The sequence below is a fragment of the Anas platyrhynchos genome, chromosome 3, assembly GCF_047663525.1.
Source record: "Anas platyrhynchos isolate ZD024472 breed Pekin duck chromosome 3, IASCAAS_PekinDuck_T2T, whole genome shotgun sequence".
NCBI lineage: Eukaryota > Metazoa > Chordata > Aves > Anseriformes > Anatidae > Anas > Anas platyrhynchos.
In genome coordinates this window covers 25,403,985-25,424,554 of record NC_092589.1, presented here as the reverse complement: position 1 = coordinate 25,424,554, position 20,570 = coordinate 25,403,985, and the positions used below count along the sequence as shown (strand labels likewise).

The window sequence follows — 20,570 nt, the reverse complement described above, 5'->3', positions numbered from 1 at the left end:
ACTTACCTGCAGCTGTGGCAAAATAACAGTGCACCTTTGTTGGTTTAGGGTTTTAGCCTTCTGACTTTCACACCAGTGTGATATAACCTCAGTCTGTTGTTATATTCCTGCAAAATGTGTTAGGTACCTAAAAAAAACAGACCAATAATAGTCCATAGGACTGTTACACTGTATGCTGGTGCAACAGCAAAGCAGGCTGTGTTGACAGGAGCTTAGCAAATATTGTCAGGGTGTATTGCTGAATTATGCAGTGTTACCATTATTTCTGTTCTGCTAATTTTCATGGATTTACTGACAGAGGAAGTGGCAGCGTGTGTATGGTGAGATTAAGGAATCCATCAGATTCTTGAAAACAACATGTGACTGAAATAAATGAAACAAGCTCTGGTTTGCTTGCAGAGACTGATTTGCTGTAGATAGTTGGTGTCAAGGTGGTCATGTGAAAATTGGGAGTGTTGCATCACAACAAGTCAGTTGTTTGTACACACGCAGCTATTCTAAGAAGTGAGGCAAATGATAAAGAGGAGGCTGATGTTTGCAGAAGTAAGCAGAGGTACAAATAATCGATGTGAGAACAAAACTGAAAGGACAAAGTACATTGCATAAGAGATGCCATTGGCAGAAGAAACTAAACCTCACACACTTGTTAGGTACATAAAAGAAAGATTAGGGCTTGGGAGGCCCACTCTGTGCCTCCGTATCAGACTGCTATCTGTATCCTCAAGCTTTTTTCCTCTGTGCAATGGTACAGTTGTCTACACTTGCCAGTCCACCCTGATTAAGAGCAAATGCAAGTTGAAAGGCTGCTCTTACTCCAGGGTAGGGAGTGCCTGCTCTGATTTAACCTAATCTGCCCTCGGAAAGGGTCAGTTTTGGCTGAGTGTTTCAGAAAGGGATGCAAGGCCGCTGGGTGACTGGCACTACGTAAAACCAGAGATGCTTCCTAGCCAGAGGGCAACAGGGAAGTGTTTCCACATGAAAGCAAGTTCTGAATGTCCTCATTCCAGCACCCCCAGCTATGTCAGGTGGAAAACGGTGACGATGAGAGCGACCAGCACGGCCTGAGAGCTACAAGCACGGCCTGTGTGCACAGCAGCAGCTCGTGGCACTGTTAGCATTCATGCCTTGGCCAGGCTGGCACCTAACTGGATGCTAACTGTGGCACAATGACAGGTTTTTACAGACCTTTTCTTCACATATACCACAGGAAGCCAACCAAGTGGTTCTTCATCCTAATTTCCTTGGGTATCTGCTCTCCAGCTATCTCCAGCAGCGGGCCTCAGGCTTTACTCACAGCAGCGGTTTTATTAAGAGCCGCAGGCAGGTTCCGTGCCTGACTCGTCTGCTGTCATGTTGTAATACGCTGTCGGTTTATTTTTCAGCTGACCAAAGTTCCCCTTAAACTCAATTCATCTGTGTTTACAAATACTTCACTGTGTAATATACGAAAGCTTTTTCCCAGTGTTTGAGCAGGACTGAAGATTTACAGCTGAGAAATTTCCACATTATATGCATTAGAAAAGTGTTACCCTAAATGAGTAATGGAATTTCGTTTCTGCTCCAGGAAGCAAATTGATGCTGAATGAGAGAGAGAAGAAGGTTTATCCTTTCACCCTTGTTGTGTGTCTCGCCACAGCAGAAGGCTGTGCCAGAACATGTTCCCACAACCTTTCAACCCATTCAGCAGAGTCTGCAACTTTCCTGGCTATTTTTGTGTATTGCACTCAATGATTAAGTGCTGGGGACAGTGTTAATACATCCTTTCACCAAACACACACTGCAGAATGCCATCTCAGCTGCTCACACTGTTTTTCTAGTTACTCTTCCTAAAAACTGGATTATCGATAGATTATCCTTCCGATCGTAAGGGCGTACACTTGGAGATGTATTGTTCCTGGCTAGGACTCCATCTCTTAGTAATCAAGCATTATTTGTGTTGACAATACAATCTCTGCATCTAACCGAAGCCCGTTGCAGGCTGCCTTTGCCTATTACACAAACAAAGTGGCTCAACCACTGCTGCAGATTAACCACCGCTGGGGTGAAGCAGAGCAGCTATTTAATTGCACAAAGCTGGAGAACACGGTGGTTTCTTTAACGTCTCCCGTTGTATAGTGGCTTGCTAGCTTCGCTTCGCCTTCTTAGTCTATTTACCAAATATGCTATAGCTCTGCTAATGGTTTATGCTGGGCAGAAAATCCCCTTTCTGCTGTGAGAGCTGCCAGTATTTCTATCGCTCAGTGAGACTGGGGTGCTGCAAACCCTGCTACCACAGCAGAGAGAGCAGTTCAGTCTCACACGGACCACATACAAGAGTTAGCCTCCTATCACTGCAGTTTGCCAAACTTGGCGATAGAAGAGAGCCTCCTTTTTTGAGTTCAGGCACAGCAATGCAGCATGAATAAACCATCACAGCTGCTCCCGTAATACCAGCTGACAGCAACCAAGGCACAACACATCCTCAGTGACCGACGGGCAGCCAACTGGGAGCTCACGATGCAAATCGCCTCCATTTCATGTTGCAATCTGGTGCAGAAAGAAAAACAACCCCAAAAAGACCATTGAAGAGAGTAGAGGAGCACCTGGCACAGCTACGTGGGCAGGATCAGAAATCCTCACCCTCACAGAAGAGCATCTTCAGGAGCGCTTGAACCCTCGAGTAGCCTCTATCCCCTGGACTTTCAGGCAGGTTCCGCAGTGACATTTAAAAGCAGGAGGCAGTCTTTCAAGGACCTCCAGCACCAGGGAACATTTCAAAATTAAAGCCAATGTTGCTAAACAGAGCAGGCATAATTGTAGCTAGCCAAAGTCTGGATCTGACCCCACACAGGAGAGCCTCTGCCCAGGGGCAGAGCATGGGGCTGTCTGGGGAGTTCTCCATGTGTGTATTTCCAAACAGGTTCAGCTCATGGAGCCACCACGTTCTCACCGGGTCTTTGCAAGCCCTAATGCCACCTGATGGCAGTTTTGGGGCTAGGCCTAGCTGGGTTTCCACTCCTGCCCTCCCAGCTGGGTGTCCCATTCAGGCATCAACATCATCACACTGGAAACTTTCACTGGTGGTTTCACTATGGAGGTTGAGTTGATGAGAACGAAATTCTCAACTCATTTCAGCCCCAGGAAAGGAAAGACTAGTATCTTCAAACTGAAGCCTTGGATGCTCTTCTACTGTGCTTAAAGGCAGAACTCACTGGTTCATCAACTCATCAGACAGATCAATGCATGAAAACATTTGCTGTTCTCTCCATGTCCTCTGTTGCAGCACTTGCACATTGCTTGTTTTCCATCAGTCATGCTGTGATAAATCAGACATTAATATGGAAGTCTCTGCAGCATCCTATTGTGGCAAAGTAACAATACCTTAGAAGCACTTTTTCCAACTCAACTGTAAAAACTAATGTATTTCTCATACCTCTGTGATCAATATTTCTCTTCAAACACAAGAGACCCACAGCACTTCCTATGAAAGCATTTCAAAAGGCCAGCACACGGGGAAGTAGAAAGCCCCTGTTGTGGAGAGGGGGATTGATGCCAAAAAGAGGGATGCAGACAGTGGTGTGTGAACCCAACGGAAAGGCAGAAAAACAGTAGATACATTTATTTATCTTTTTTCTTGTCTGATTTAAACGTCAAGCCTTTTGTACCACGTCATCATCGAGAATGTGATCTGCTGCCAGTACAGTTTGAATGGACCACGTTTGTGTGTGTGCTTCTAAATGAAATCTCCTTCACAGCAGACTGCAGCAGCCAGCTTCACACTTTTTCAGGGCAAAAAGCTTCACCTTTGTCCTTTCTTGCCAATGTGCCTCACTTAAATTAAGCCTAGCTTTCTGATGACTGCCCCGGGGCAGTTTCTGTGCATGCGAGAGGAATGATGGCACAGGGCTGGCTGGTGCTAAAGCACGCCAGAGGGGCACGGGGAAGCGTGCTGGCAGGGGAACAGATAAACAGTGCGAACAAAGCGAGCAGCCCAATCTCGCTGGGTTGTATCTCACGTCAGCTGCAGCTCTGCTGTCCCCGTGCAGCTCTCACACAGTCACAGTGCAGGCAGGCAGATAGGAAACACAGCTTGCAGCAGCGCACCTCGAAGCAGCGAGACTGAAACACCCGAAGAAAAAGAAAAGGTGTGCTCACTGGGCTGTAGCACACACCAGCAGTTTCCTCTACCGCTTCTGCAATTTTTTGGAAGCCTCTTGTTTTTCTTTATCTGCCACGTACAGCAGGAAGCCACGGTCTGCGTGCAGGCTTATCACAGATGATGATTTTTGCTTAGCAAGGCTGGAGATGAGTCACTTGCCACACCAAAAGTGCCGTGCCAAGGACACCCCGAGGAGCCAAGGCTGCTTAGGTACCTGCGGATGTCCACAGGGCAAGAGGCTTGAGGGACACCGTCCTCTCCACACAGCTCTCTGCAGGTTATCTGACACGTTTGTGCTTGTTTCTCCTCCCTTACAGTGGGGCTGCTCCTCTCCCTTTCACGTCATGCATTTTGCAAGCCTGCCCCTTGCAAAATGCTTTAAAATCATCGCGGAGAGAGGAGTGCACTTTGCTGCTCCAGGGTAACTGACGGAGAGAGGAGTTTAAGTGCATTGCCCCCCAAATCCAGAGAGTTAATATAACCACAGGCATCCTGGCTTGGAGCTGGGGATGCCAAAAAAAATGCTTAACAGCCACCTCTCACTCTTTCTGGCACCTCCCTCAAGGTGAGGGGGGAACCCGGGAAAGGATCACTGCAAAAGAGCCTGTAATTAATAATTCATCCAATCAGGGTCTTAAGACAGTAAAAAAGAATCTCTTTTACTGTATCATTTCTTTACGGTGGACATGTTATTACACTGTTTCAAGTTCAGTGAAGCCACACAAATTTAGTCATAAGGTCCAAATGTGCAGGTGCTTCATCCCTAAAAAAAACTCTCGCCCTTTGCATACTCCTGCGGTGCTGCCACCTGAAAAACACATGCAAGGGAATATCCTCTGGACCATCCTCTCCCCTCAGGCATCACCAAGCCTCTCACAGCCTGCAGCCTGGCAGCATGGCACAGTGACTGTCCTGGTGGCTGCTGGGTGCTTTCTCCAAAAGCTCTCCCATCCCCAGCACAGACCCTGAAACCACTGAGCACTGCTGTGCCTGCAGGCTAGGCGACCTGCTTCTGCTCTGCTTCCATCCTCGCTGCTGTAATGAGAACCTACACTTGGAAATGTTTGGAAAAGCACGGACTTCTTGCAAAGGAAGCCCATGGAGGTGAATGATTTGAGGTGTGTCACAGCCTGATTAGCAAAATCCATAAATCCTTAAGCCTCTCCTTTGAGCCACTGTGAAATAACCTTTAGCATAGATGTTGCTGAGGGCTCAGGTTCTCCAAATGCAGAGCTGACAGGTCTCAAGGTCTCCCTCCTGCTTGTTTACCTCCTATATACTTTTCTTATGTTGATTTTGCATTTAAAAGCAACAAAAGTGAAAAAATTACACCTTGTGGGAGCTTTATATCTGTCTACATGAGCTTGCCTGTATTTTGTAGGGTACTGCTTGCTGTATGAGGAGGGAGATCCCTCAGTGTTGCTGGCAAAGGACATTCCCAGAAGAGAGGGGCAGGCGAGGGAAGGGCCAGCCTGGGAGAGGGGAGCACAAGGCAGCATCTGTATGGGGAGCTGGGCAGCCCCTGCCAGTGTGAGAGCAGATCTGGACCTGTAGGGAAGATTTTTGCACCACCCCATGTATTTAAGCTCTGCTGGCAGCAGCCGTGCTTGTTCTTTCCACGCTATAAATACAGGAGCAGGGTTTGCACGAGGTCAGGCCGGGGATGGATTCCACTGCTCTAATAGCAGGGAGCAACGCTTCATTCACTCGTCCCAGTGCTGTGTCAGCCCCATGTGGGGAGGTGACCCACAGCAGGTGACCTAGAGGCTGCCCCCAAAGCCTGTCACCTACTGTCCAACTCCCTCACAAAGCTTGCAAAAAGGCCCGGGGTGGTGCTGGTGCCCGAGCACAGCAGGGCAGCCAGGAGGACACAGTGCGCTCAGGACCAGCAGAGGATGGTAACATGGGAACGAGCAGGGCACTGAGGCCATGAACTCAGATGCCTATCTATTAAATATGTGTGTTAAATACGGTGATCACATGTTGAAGGAACACTGATCTCTCTCTGCAACTCCTTTTTTTTTTTTTTTTTTTTTTTTTTATATTTTTCCCCAGATCATAGAGAAAATAAATTTTGGTACACTTGACATATACAGGCATTGTCCAGGCTCACAAATTACGGGCAAGCCAACTGTCTGTATGCACAATGACTGTTTGCTGAACATTGGTGTGAAGAGAAAAATGTCTCCTCTAACCATAGTTGATAGTCCCCACACAATTCTGAGAATCGCGGAATAGTCTAGGTTGGAAAAAACCTTCAGGATCACCAAGTCCAACCATCAACCTGACCTACCAAGTGCCATCACTAAACCACGTCCCTCAGTGCCATGTCCACACATCTCTTAAATGCCTCCAGGGATAGGGACTCCACCACTTCCCTGGGCAGCCTATTCCATTGCTTGGCCACCTTTTCTGTGAACAAATTCTTCCCAGTGTCCAATCCAAACCTCCCCTGGTGCAACTTGAGGCCGTTAAACGAAGTTACCCAGCAGACACACATTTTATTTGAATGCTGAATCTGCCCTACTTCTGCACACCAGTGTTTGTGATCTGCCAGGATTAGCCCTGCAGTTGGAGTTAAATGAGTATTTCTACACATTTATTTCTGGCTGAACAGCTGAGAGTGTCATTTCAGGTAATGATGGCTTGGCTCAGGGGAATACGCTACAGAGTTGTAAAACTGCTCTCCTGGACAATATGAATTATGTGCATGCTGGACAATGGGAATTCAAAATCTTAAGGCTGTATCAAGGGAAAGTGAATTAAGTTGTTTCACCCTCATGCTGGTTTGGACACCCAAAAAATACATTATCCATCTTTGCTATCAAGAAGCCGGGACAAAGTAAAATTTACATCACTCCCCCCTGGACTCTTCCTGCTTATCATTTTAATTTTGGGAATTCAGAGGCTGATGTCATTTTTGTGCTTTGATGTATGGGTGAAGAAGGAGATTATATATGGATGAAGAGGGAGATTTTGTTTTGGGGATGGAAGGTGGTTTAACTTACAGTAGGAAACTCTAACACTGAAAACTGACCTCTGAAATCTGATAGCTCGCTACGTACAAACGTAGAGCTACTCTAGACTGGGTCTGCAGAAGCAAGTTTCAAGGCTCTCAGAAACACTGAGGCAATTAAAGTCATTTCCAGTTCTTCTCACATACATTGCTAAATTTTTAATTGTCATCCATATGCACACTGCAATGAAAGATAATTCCTGCCCTAAGGAATTGTCAAATCTAGGCAAAGGCTGGTGGAATCATAATGTATTACAGGTAAACCACTTCCATATTTTAAAAGCATCCAATTAAGTAGTAAAACATACCTGCAGAATCGCCCGGTACCTCGCCTGTACACAGATACTTCTCCGACTGCATTAGAGGAGAAACCACACGCATCCAGCAGGCAGCAGCGATGCCTGCTGATCAGTTTGTGCACCGTTCCCTCAATCTCTCTCTGGAGACCCTCGGGCCAGACTGCAATCCTCACGCTGTTTATTTTCATCTCGGCCTGCCCCAGCGACTACCTCGTCAGTTCTCTGGCAGCACACCTGCAGGGCTCTATCACCACCCGTGTTTTTAGTTGCAGGCTATCCAAGACCTTCTCAGGCGCCAGGATGATAAGCAGCAGAGCGGGCTTGTGTTAAGGCTACCTCGGTAGAGGGTAAACAACATTATCTTCAGGAGAAATCCACCTCGCAATCTCCTGGCATGCAGGAAGAGTGGGAATTGCAGCCGAACTAACTTTCCCTCTTTGCATCACAGTGGCCTTAATGTGTTTGTAGAAGGAGTTTAAAGACATGCTCCGATGTTTGCGGAGATTTTGCTTCTATTTTCTCTTCTAAATGCAGTCTCCTTTGAAATATCGAGTCTTGAGCCAATCCCTTAAGACTTTAATGAGAATTTTGCCCAAGTAATAAAATGAATAATGGCTTCGGGTTTTGGCCCTGGATAAAAACAACTGTTGTCCCTGTGACAGAAAAAAAATACTCCATTGGCAAGAAATATCTCTGTGGTCACCGAGACAATAAATCATTTCATAAATCCCTGACCACTGATCTTTCAATTGCTTTGTAGTTTGAAACGGGTATAATGCATGCTTCAGAAAGCCCTTCATTACGCAGTTTTCCCGACGCAGCCGTTCAACCCCCTCACGCGACTGAGGCTTGTTTTTAAGGCAAAGCCCCAATGGGGAGCTGCTGCTGTGAGGCGCCTGTGGCCAGGCCGCGGGGGAGGCCTGCAGCGATTCTCACCCACGGGGGAGGGGAGGAGGAGGCAAAGTGCTCCTGAATGGGAAAATGGAGAAATGGGGATGGTGCTCTGCTCCTGGGGGAGCATCGCCCTTCTGGGTGAAACGGGTTTCTGGTCAGGAAGCGTAGCCACCGGTGTTTCTGTGGGCCAGCAGAGCGGTGTCCCGCTTGGCGAGGGGGCCAGGCCAGCTGGCCTGCAGCGTGCCGCCTGCCTCCTGGGCAGGAGCACCGGGGGAGCGGGCAGCAGCAGCTCATCCCTCCTCTTTGGGTAACAGCACAAAAATATTCACGAGGCATCCTCTACTTCAGCAAGTCCTCCCCTCCCTCGTGGCGTATTGGCAGACGTTAGTGTGTTTGTGTGAAGCATCATCAATGCTGCTGACTCAGACAGTTCCCAGTGTGGTGCGATGGAGAGATGTCCTTACAATTAGCGGGACTCGGTCCATGCCTACTACTGAATGTTAAATACCAGCAGACTGGAGTGCTGCATTGAAACTTCTGCCAGTGACTGCTCACACTTATCTTGTCTGCTGTTCTCTCTTGGAAACCTCTTCAGCGAGGAATTTTTTCTCCTGCTGGATGCTGTGTACCTACACAAATGCAGCAGCGGAGATCCCAGAGGGAAAAAAAAAAAAATCCCTGAAAAACCTGCTGCATTTGATTGCTTTCTTGAGTTCAATATTCTGCTCCTGAGCTGCTTTAGCATCTCTTACTACACCAGTATTACCTCCTCTGGAGGGTGTAGATTGATTCATTTGTACACTGTGATGTTTCTCTTTCCCCCGTGCATTCTGCAAAGGAACAAAGCTCTTATCTTGGATATTTCAAGACCCATGAACACACCAACAACGCAGAGCTCAGCCCCATGACGTCTGTTTCCTGTGTGATGCCTTTTGTTACAGTGCAGGCACGTCTGAAACTGCAAGAAATCCCCATGTATGCCAATATGATGCTCTTCCCATCACTACTGAAAACTGCTTTTCTAATCTCCATCCCAGGAAAAAACAGGAGGGGTAGGATGGGCCTGGCCATACCTCCTCCTCTGAGGTGCAGCGCTTCGCACGGTGTGCTGGCCATCGAGAGCGTGGAGGTGGTGTAACTAAACACAATGCTGCTGCATCGAGGAACAAGCCTGATGAAGCCTTTTAAAAGATGGATTAAAAATATCCAGTCTGTTTGTCTTCTGTGCTGGTGACCACAGCTTTACACAACAGCACAAGGAAGGAAGTGAGGAAAGTGGGTTGTGGCGCTGCAGCACAGCAGCAGCTCTCTGCAGCTCCTCAGGCCAACACGGAGATCTTCGGAAATGTGTTATGACAGGTAAACACAGCACCAGGTGTATCAAGGGTATCGAGGGCAATACTGACAGTATCTCAGGGTATCTCTTCATCTTTTCAGTTCAGACCCTATATGCAAACATCACACCTATCTACAAATAAGTATGTCACATATAAGGGCCGTGACTACGCTTCTGAGTGGGATGAAGCAAGACGGGGCTCTGCTGAGTAGCTGCCCAAAGCTGTGTTTGTTTTATGAGCCAGATTGAGCTGTACACAACTCACACTGATAGGAGTGAGGTTTACCAGATGTATGCCACAATTAAATTAATTGCTTGTGCTTATCAGCTGAGTAGTTTGCAGCGTGTTTTTTTCTCCTGACTCAAGGCACATTTATAATCAAAGGGGAGCTGATGCACAGGTGGCATTTTCTCCACCAACATGTCCATTTCTTGAAGGGGAAGCCATTTGTGTTTTTTTTTGTTTTGTTTTGTTTTGTTTATAGAGAAATCCCGGTGTCACCTGTTGAAGCAGGACACTTTGCCATAGTACTGGAACACATTTCGCCACAGCCTCTCCCCAAGCTCTTGGGGCTCTAGGACGGATTCGCAGTGGTCGCACTGGGGAGGGAAGGGCGAGAGGGGGGGAGGACTGCCAGCCACCCCCAACCCCGGTTGTGCTGTGCCTGTTCCCATTTTAAGTTCAAAGCCTTCCACATGGCAGCTGAGTGGGAGACTTTCCAAAATCTACAGGAGGCTGGGAAAGGATCCAGAATCCAGCGTAACGAGGAGTATCCTGCCTGAAACAGAAGAACTGTCAAGTAAGCATATGTGTAGCGTACCCCTCTTTGTCAGAACCAGAGCTGCTGTTTTGCAAACAAACTCCCCACCCGTTTGCGAAGCAGCATTCGCTGCCTGTCTGTGTAGGTGAGACTGCGCCAGCCCAAGGAGCTGACAGCAAGCCATCCCTCCTCCCCACACACTGTACCGCTCCCACCTTTCCTTCCTTTTTCCAGCACTGCTAACCCTTTTATCACGCACTGGTTCCTCAGATCCTAGACCTAGCAGGCTATCATATTGCCATGCAGATTGGTTTATTTTGGGGTCTAAAGATTCGTCATGGGCATGTCTTATATAGGACTGGGCCTTATATTTCTCACTGAGGTCCTTGCAACAATTTCTCTCCTGCCAAATCCCTTTCTGTCTAGCTCCTGCGCCCACATTCAGAATCCATTTCCTGTGGCTTTGGTTTGGCTGGGTTTTGTGCTCTTTTTCCCTTCTTAATCCCTCAGCTTTCTTTTTCTTTTTTTTTTTTTTTTTTTCTTTTTTTTTTTTTTTCTTTTTTTCCCCTTCTTCTCTTCTGCCTGTAACAGCATTTGTATAACCTTACTTCTTCTGCACAGCACTTAAATGGCAACACCACAGGCCTGCCTCTGAGCTGACAGCACTCATTTGCAAGCATGGGAAGAGGCAGTGAAGGCCCCCTCCATTTAAACCATTATGGTATATGAAATCTCAAGCATTATAAAAGTTTCAGGCACACACTTTGTAAGTCACAGACATGCAGAAAAATTAGTTCCTCCAAAACTTCCCTCACAAGCAGAGAGGCAAATCCTTTGCTGCTCTGCGTTTCCCTTCCTGCAGTGGCTGTAATAACATCCAGCAGTAATTCAGATGAGCAAGAGGCTCCTGCTTTGTGTACAGCAGTGAAAAGCCAAAGGACGGAGCGGGCCAGTGCTTCTGGCAGAGCAGACACATGATAATTAAACAGCAGCAGCTAGATATCCGTCGGCGCAGGAATGGCATACTTTCCTGGTGAGCTGGCAGTGGCAGGTAATAAAGCTTGCATGCTTACACTTCCATTACGAATGGAGCTGCTAGGAGCCTCTCCCCCAAGAATGCCGTAGCATACAGTGAAGTGAGTCTGTGGTCACTGGCGTTTCGCAGGCATCTGGCTGCACACTCAGCACACACTGGGTGTGCAAAGCCATGGCACGCCGCCCGGGCAGCGCTCAAGGGCTGCTAAGGGAAGCAGGAGCCTTCTCACGTGTGCAAAGAGGGAATCCCTGTGCTTTTAACACTTTTTGGACCACAAAACGAAGCCGTTCTCAGCAAAGAGAGAAGGTTGCACTTAGAAGTATGAGCCCCTAAGGTTTTTTGTGGTCAATATAAAATCCTCCCCGTTACTTCATGAGGTTCTTAGCTAATACCTCATTGATTACTGCTGCTGTAACTCCTCCTAAACAGATGAAGTATTTCAAGCACTTCAGAGAAAAGTATGTCCCCTCTCTGCACTGACGTGTGCAGAAATGCCTCTCATACTTTCTGGATCTAGCTTATCTTTCCCAAGGGCTGAGGCATGACGTTTCTTGGTTATTCTTTTCCCTGGCACTTTGAATAGTGCTTCTGCCTTGCTCCAGAGGCGAGGGAGGTCAGGATCCTTCCCCAAACATTTTGCTGAAATTACAGGAGTTCAGACATACTATGAATGTTAACATTATTGATTGTCTTAGAACATATTTTTACTGCCTTGTAGTATTTACAGACTTTACTGCGAACCATCCAACTACTCCTTTCAGGCACATGTCCTTTGACGTAATGGATACAGTATAAATGCTTGAAATCTCAGGAGCTGTGAGGGTTTAGGACGCATGTGAAGATGATTAGTATTTCCTTCAGGAACTTCATGTTTCTGGGATATTCTTAACATCAAACTCTTGCATCCCTTGGACATTCAAAGCTCCCGAGGGACCTAGGCAAGCTACAGTCCAGCCAAGTCCACTTATTCCCACAGTTCGCTTTCCACACCTCATTAAAAAAGTGATCCAAGATTTCTCTTCAAAGCTTCAGCAGCCCTGCACATTGAAAAGAAGCCTTTGGGAAACAAACCAGCATACGCTGTTAAGTGCACGCAGTGCTCCAAGAGGATTATATGGCAATAAGGAAGTATTTCTGTGCAAAAACTAAAAGAGAAAAAATATTTTTTAAAAGCATATACTTTAATATGCTTTTAAATACTTTAAAAAAGGCTTGCAGAGCAGCAAGCCTTTCTGGCATCATAGCAGTTACACTGGCATGGTTTAGTGCAGGTACACAAAGCAAAGCAGGGTGCACTGGCACAAAAAAAAATTGCAGCTCTACATGCAGAGTGCAGTTTTTAGTGGCAATGTTTATATCAACAGCAAAGTCATGTTCTACGTAGTAAAACCTCAGTATCAACCAGGTATAAATGCCAACCAAAGTCACTTTACATGGACACGCTTACATTTCCCCCTATCATTTCTCCCACGATTTTCCTTTGGACCTCTCTTTATCGCAGCCCTCTTTGTCCTTCCGTGCTGTACGTCTCTGTGCACTTACTTCCACAGCTCCTGAACCTCTGCACAGGTCTCGATGCAGACTGGAGTCCTCCTAGTCCTCTCACAACACTTATAGATCTCAGTGACTGGTTTGGTCATTTAAATTCCAGTTTTCCTTCCAGCACGCACTTTCTCTTCTTCCTTATCTCATGGGTTAACAAAACAGCTGCAGCAGGTGGCCAATGCAGGCCCAGTTATTCCAGCAGGACAGGTGGGTGTTAAGCAATACTGTTACCTGCTTGTTCCTGCATTTTCATACAGGAAGATAGGGAATGAATACAATTTGGGAGAGGTATAATTTTGGTCTTACCATCAGACTGCCTCACCAGCCTATTTTCCATTGCAAAGAGGTCTCCCCAAGCACAGACTTTATTTTCCCCCACACAAATTCTCTCCGAGGCTCTCGCCCATTTATATTTATCAGAAATTTGAATTTGAAATCTACAGCCACCCCACAAAACAGGATGAGGCACCTACATGTGTACGTCTGTCTTCCCTGATGCTGTTCTGGAGCAGCATGGTCACTCCTGACCCCAGGAGATCACTGCTGGAAGAGCTCCTCCACCTGAAGCAAAGGCCACCTCTGCAGACATCACATCATGCCATGGCTGGCCCCGGTGGTTTGAAGAGGGGTCTGAGGGCTCAGGTTTACCCCCTAAAATGAGTACAAAGAGCTGTCTGGTTTCCTCACTGCAGTCTCACTGGCCAAGGTGCAACACTTTGGGCTGGTAAACTTGAGGATTATTTATCTGCTGGCTGTGCCGCAGGTACTGGGCTGCTTCAAAACATTGCTCAGGGAATAATCCCAGCCCAGCAAACTAACTTTTCCCCCTCCACAAGCTGGAAAAGCAAAGGGCTGACCAGCACTGGGTACAGTACCGTGGGGTTTTAATCCCCGATTACTGGGTGTTGGTCATATAAACAAGCTAACAACAAAACAAGGAAAGACCCTAGCTGACATGACTATAGGAGGAAAAAAGGCAGGCTTCAAAATCTGCCTTCCTTTGTGTTTACTCAGCTTGAGTGAGGACAGACAGGCTGCAAAGCACACAGTGCTGGAAGTAGGAAGCTGGAGCACCATGTTGATTCAGACATTAGCCTGAATCCTGCGGTGACCCAGATCACAAAGATTAAAAGCGCCACAATCCTTGAACTAATGAAGTAGGTAAGTGGATAGGACTTAATGATGGTGTGATACTCGGGTTACAGTCTGTGTACTTCTTGCAATAAGGAGAAACTCTTTGGCTGGCTGACGAACCTACATTTCTGCCTTCCTCCCAGCCTGTCTGGAACTAGCTGCTGCTATAAAAAAAAAAAAAAAAAAAGTCATAAAGGGATGTGCAGCGAGAAAGTGCAGTGATTAAGTGATTACCTGGAAGAAAAGCACAAATAGGAAGGTCAGGAGTCCAGTGATAAGTGATATCTAGTACATTTATGTGACAGTGATAGAGACAACAAACAAAGAAGGCACCAATAGCACTATCAGTTATCAAAGGAAAAATTACAGCACTATCAGCTCTGGGTGAGTGTGGAATCTCCATAGAAAAGCCTGTACCTCTACTATGCTGCTCTGATAACAGATGTAAACACTGAGACACTGAGCGATTAGGCTGCTGCTTTAAGGAAGATGATACAAACAAGTCACTTCAAACTTCGGACAGCCCCGAAATGCACCACAGCCTCTGCATCTACGTCCCGGCAAGCACAAGCAGCCAGAGCGTGTGGCAGTGGTGGTGTAAGGCATTCAGACAGCACAGCGGTGGGTGACTGCCACAGGCAGACTCAGGTACAGAAAACATTTCACAAGCTGCCATTGTGACACTCTCTGTCCTTTTTTTTTTTTTTTTTTTTTTTTTCCAGATGGACCAAGCTGCAAGGGAGCTCATGCACTGGGAGAAGTTACTTGTCAAAAGCAGAGGCAATTAAAGAACAAGAAAAGAGGATTTTTTTCATTTTTCTTTAGGAAGAGACAAACCATGGGGTATGATGTATTACAGCAGGGCTGCCTAAGCCTTGGGAGATGTGATGGCAGTTCTGCAGCACTTCTGTGGACCAGCCCTGACTGCTCCTTAGTTCCATGAGCACAGAAGCTCGTGGGGCTCAGGATCCACAAATGGGAGCACTCAGAGCCCTTGGGCTATGGCCTCACCACCAGAAATCCCTGAATTACAAACTGCATCTCTGTTAACTCTCCTTACAGACTAAACACATGGGGGATCCCCTCTAACCTCTGCAGGGAAGTGCATGATCCAAGGCATGAATATGGCAGCCAGCCTGATAAGAACCGGCGTTTTGTAATCAGGGTAGTGAAGACTGCCATTAGTTCCTCAGCTTTCAAGTCTCTGTTTTGAAGAAGGTAACACCCCCAGCAACAACCAAAATGATTAAGACAGCAGAAACTGCAGAGCAGATGAGTAAATAATAACCACTTGACTCATTTCCTAACTCAGAGATGCCTGGAAGCCTAAATTAACAAGTCTTAGAGCAAAGGACTCTCAGCAATTTCACCTTTTGTTTTTATTGTACATAAAGAGAGAAAAGTATTCAGGGAATGGGCCTTGTGACAGTATCTTGCTTGGGCCACTTACAAAGAAGACTACACTTTGTGATACTTACAGTCATGCCGTGTCCTATACACAGTGCACGGTTAGGGGATGGATTGGCACCGCACCTTCCCCACATGTGGGCACCACGTGGCGCTCTATCTATGGGCCCTTCTCACTCTCCCAGATGCAGAACAGCAGTGGTTTGGGTTGTCCTTTATCATAATGGCCAAACAGATATTAAAACAAAATTTTCTTGCTGCAAGGAAGGCTTTAAAGAATAAATAGGTCTTTGGTAAATTGGTCTACGGATGTTGCCAGAACTTGAGCTGGATATTTCACAGATGATACAGGAGAAAGTTATTAAAAAGTCTTCCAAGGTGACCATGAAATCAGGTATTCTAAGTGCATATTCATGGAGGTACCTGCTGAGATATGAATTTAACTGTCTTGTAACCAGAAATGAGTCACTAAAAGTATCCCAAATACAGAATTCTTGTTAACTGTGGAAAAGAGCCCCAAATATCTGCAGCCAATAGGATCCTGATAACAGACAGCCTCTCAGATGGGGTAAATGGCTTCATAGTGAAAATATAGGACATGCTAAAAATACCAGACATTTTCTCTTAGCTATAAACCAAAGTGGTAGAACTGGAATCATTTAAATATTTTTTTTATCCTCATGACATGACTGTAGGAATCTGGAAAGGATATCAACAAAGTGACTGGGGCTGGTGATCTGCTCAGGAGCCAGCCATAAACCAGTTAAGGACAAGACTGATGATAAGGCTCAGTCAACAGGTACTCTGCTACGTAAATAGGAGAGGGGCTGGGATCAGGGAGCACTGGCTGGCCTCCTCAGATATGAGGCTATCTATAACAGACAGACTTCACTGTGCACAGACAGGCTTCATCAGGGTAGTTTCAAGCCTGGTAGGGCTTGCTCAAAAGACAATATATCAGAAATTGCATTATTTCTTAACCCCATAGTAATCTCAGATTAGCTTCAAAAGTATAGAAAAGCCAAGTTTTCTGGAACTTTTACAGAATATGCTGATTTCTAGCAGCCACTGCTGGCACCAGCCTGCTTTTCTTTGCATATATGTTGATTCATAAATGGTACTCAAGGATTTAGGAACCAAATCTACCACACTTCACAAATGCTATATTTCCCTTAAACTACAAAGAAACATAATTTTGTGCGTCTAAAAACATAAGTGCTATGTAGGGCTTGTGCTCATTCCTCAACAGGGGAAATATTATTAGCCTATCTAACACAACATGGCATTCTAGAGGGAAGCCTTATCCTGGCTGTACCCACAGAAATTCACCACAAGTGTAAATACATGATAGAAACAATTCACCACACCTTGACAACTTGCAATCTGGATTTAGGAGTTCAAGAGATAAAATGTTAAGGTAGATATTAAAACTACTTTATTTCACTGTAACTTGAATGTCCAACAGAATGTCAGTGTAGTCCCCAGTCAGCTGAACAAACGACGTTGCTCAGAAATGAGGCCTGAGGAACATTATTCATAGTTTCAAATTATGGAACAAAAAAAATAATGAGATAACCTACATTATTGGTAAAGGCTGGTTGAGTGAAAGACCCAAAGAGCCTGAGCTTAATAAACCTGAGCAGCAGAAGGTAACTTCCAAATTTATGAATTAGTTGTTTTGCTCTTATATATCACTCATTAGTTCTCAAGAGTTTATTGAAAATAACAGCATTTCAAATTTGGGTAGAAAAATTATACCAAAATTATAACCAAAAATATACCGTGTACCTACAGTTTTGGAAATTATCAAGTGTGCTATTTTGAGTTACGACACTGGCAAGGGATTTGCAAACATTTTGGATGCTCCAGTAATTCAAAACAGGCATGACGTACTTAAAGCAGGAGGCTTTTCCAGCCATGTGATCCATTTGTTTAGGCCATGAGTCCAGGAGGCCTCTTACACAATCCTGTCCCCATTTGTCCTACCTCTATTGCTTCTCGCATACATTTCCCGTGAAATTCCTGTTAAATTCCTGGTTGCCATTAGCATGACTGTGCATACACAGCCTGCTGAGTGAAAGCGGAATAGCCTTTCATCCAAGGTGGCACCTTCACCTTTCTCCCTCCCATTTTACTGTATCTCTCACTGGTGGAAATTTTAACTCCATCTGACTCCAAACATTTAATCGAGCCTCTTAAGCATCGGTGCCTAATTGTCCCCTGTTCACCAAGAGCCAGGCCCCGCAAGAATGTGATTTCAGCTCATCAATGAACTGCCTCTCTCCAATGACCACAGAGAGAGCATAGATCCCAAATTCAGGTGTCTTGGTGATGTGTGCCAGATTAGTTTGTGTGTAGCAGTCATATGTGTTAATTAACATCAGCACTGGGGTCTAACATGTATCTCCTTTGGAAAAATTACTGTATTTCAGTGGGCTTATCCAATACCCAGGATGATGGGCCTGGAGCGATCCTGAAATACACATCCAATTAACCAGATGCAGAAGTTGTATACATGGTGTAGAAGCGCAGTCTCTCAAGCCTTTGTAGAAAAATTGTCCCAGAAAAACGATCCTTCATAGACTGAGATGAGTTATCATCTAAGAACCCCATGACCAGATACAATCTTCATGAAAAGCAAATATGCTAGGTTGTTAAAGAGGGGCAATCTAGATCCTAAATTTTCCTATCTGAACCAACATACAAATGAGCACTCAATTAGGATTGCTCTCTGCAGACTGTTATCAACAGTGAGAAGACATCAATATTCAACACGATGGAGTGTTTTCACCACTGTGTTTGTCTATAATTCATTTGGGTCCTGGGCTCATATCTGTTTCTTTCCTGCATAGTTGTTGCATAGTAAGCCAGTGAGCACAGCCCACAGATTTTGGTTTATGTGCTTAAAACCTGCTTGCAGTCATGAGGTTTTAAAATTCACACTTCTTTTCAACTGCTGAAGCAATACGCTGGGACAACATATCACAAAAGCAAGGCCAACTGCTTTCCAAAACGAGATGTACCATGAAACAAAATAAATTGCAAAGAGAAATGGACCACTGTGAAAGCAGAAGGAAATAGTGCAAGGTAATAACATAAGCAATCAAAAAAGCAAGCAAAAAAATATACAAGCACTCACACCACTCTTCCAGTCCACAAAATACTCAAATAAGGACAGCAGTATTCAGTGGAAACTGCACAACAGCATCATTGTCCAGCTGCTTTGTTCTTCTCCTGTAAATATGGATCTAATGTCCAACACTGCAGTTCACTGTTAGAACATAAGGAACCAATGCTGGCCACACACCATGAATCATAGCGAGTTTTCATCTGTATTTAACATTTTTGGACTTTGAACAAACTGACCGAACAGCTAAATATACAATCCGGTTCCCATTTCTAAAATCCCATTCCTGGCAAAGCCAGCAGTTCACAGCAGGTGATGGCTCTCTGTGAAGATACCAGTGCCTTCTCTTTTCTAAAAAGATGTGATGCAAGCTCCTACTGATTGGCAGGGATGTATATTCAAGCAGACAGTTTCTCTGAGCTATCAGTTCTCCCTTCTGTGCTGTCCAGATATGAGAGCAGAAATTTAAAAGTTAATTACCTCAAAATTTTGCTTCCTTAAAAATATTTCGTGAGATTCTGACTTCTTGCTCCCGGTACAAGACTGTGAAGTACTGTTGCTGCCTGCATTTGGTCCTGAATGGCACTGGTTGAAGCAAAGAGTTACGGCTGTATCTTCTTTCTGGCCCTAACGATAAACCAGGAAAAAGAAATAAAAGGTGGATTTTAACATCAAAATTACTACATATATGACAGCTTTTCTGAAAAATATAAAGTTACACACTGGAAATCCACTCTGACTTAACAAAAACATCACTCCAAGATAAACTGATAATTATGAATAAGTGGCTGCAAGTAATTTTGAATAGGTAGCTGCATAATACTATGCAGACAAGGTTGATTAGACTTGGAAATGTTTCAATGGGGCATGTAGACTGGCTCCATATACTATGAAATTGAGGTTTTCTGTCATGCATAAAGCCAAATTCAAGCATCCAAGATCCATAAGGCAAGTCTGGAAAATGATAATGATTCTTCCATAGTCGTGTAACTGTGTAATTTAGAAGCTTCACCAAATGCTGCTAATCTTACAGTACATTTGGAAATGCCATACAGTGAAAATAAAGTGAATCCAAAAACCAGGATATTTGGGATATCCAGCATATATATCTTCCTAATGGAAGGTTCCAAATGGTCCCATGGAGCTCCAGGGCAGTTGTGGTGGCTAGGGCTGGGTACAGGTGAGGTGTAGTTCAGGCAAGGCTGAGCACACAAGGGGATCGGGCTGAAGATCTAGGATCCTGTGGGGCTGATCAGGGCAACGATGGCCAGCTGTGCTCAGCACTGCATTCCTCAAGGTCTCCCTGGCTGCCACGTCCAGCCTCACACTGACTGATGTGCTAGAATATAAAATGGAGGTCACATTATTATTCCTGAAAAAAAAAAAAAACCACACCTGATGCTAGCTATATATTTGCCTTTGTTCTCAAGGAAATGGGACTTACACAATCACACCGTCTGTTGGCGCAGCCGTTAGATTTACCCCTACAACAAATCCTGAGTCTGTTGGTCAATTTTAACCACATCTGACAGAAGGGCAAGGTTCTTAAAGATAAAAGCTCTTCCAAAGTCAAACAAATATGCACATGGGTTGCAATGAGGAGACCACAGCAGTTACCTCAGTGTGAGAATCAATTGCCACGAGAGCTCAACAGCCACAGGGCCCTGGGGACAGTCAGTGCATGTGTCCTGTATGGGCAGCCAACGTGCAGCAGACCTCAGAGCCACCACAGAACTGGCTGTGTCCTGCCCAAAAGAGCACTGGGGCACTGGGGAGGTCAGAAGGACTCATGGGGGACACTTCTGGTTTGTGAGGCTCTGTGGGACATTGGACACCTACCATAGGAAACCAGGCTGCATCAGCTCTGCTGCTCAGCT

General features: G+C 45.5%; 1 long non-coding RNA gene across 1 annotated transcript; it reads right to left on the bottom strand.

Annotated features, from left to right (window-relative positions):
- Window positions 1-6,802: 6,802 nt before the first annotated feature.
- Window positions 6,803-20,028, bottom strand: LOC106015724 (uncharacterized). The gene is made up of 3 exons (XR_011808099.1): window positions 19,747-20,028; window positions 19,174-19,320; window positions 6,803-10,462 (listed from the first exon to the last, which is right to left on the bottom strand). It is a non-coding gene; the product is annotated as an uncharacterized lncRNA (long non-coding RNA).
- Between the last annotated feature and the right edge of the window lie 542 nt (window positions 20,029-20,570).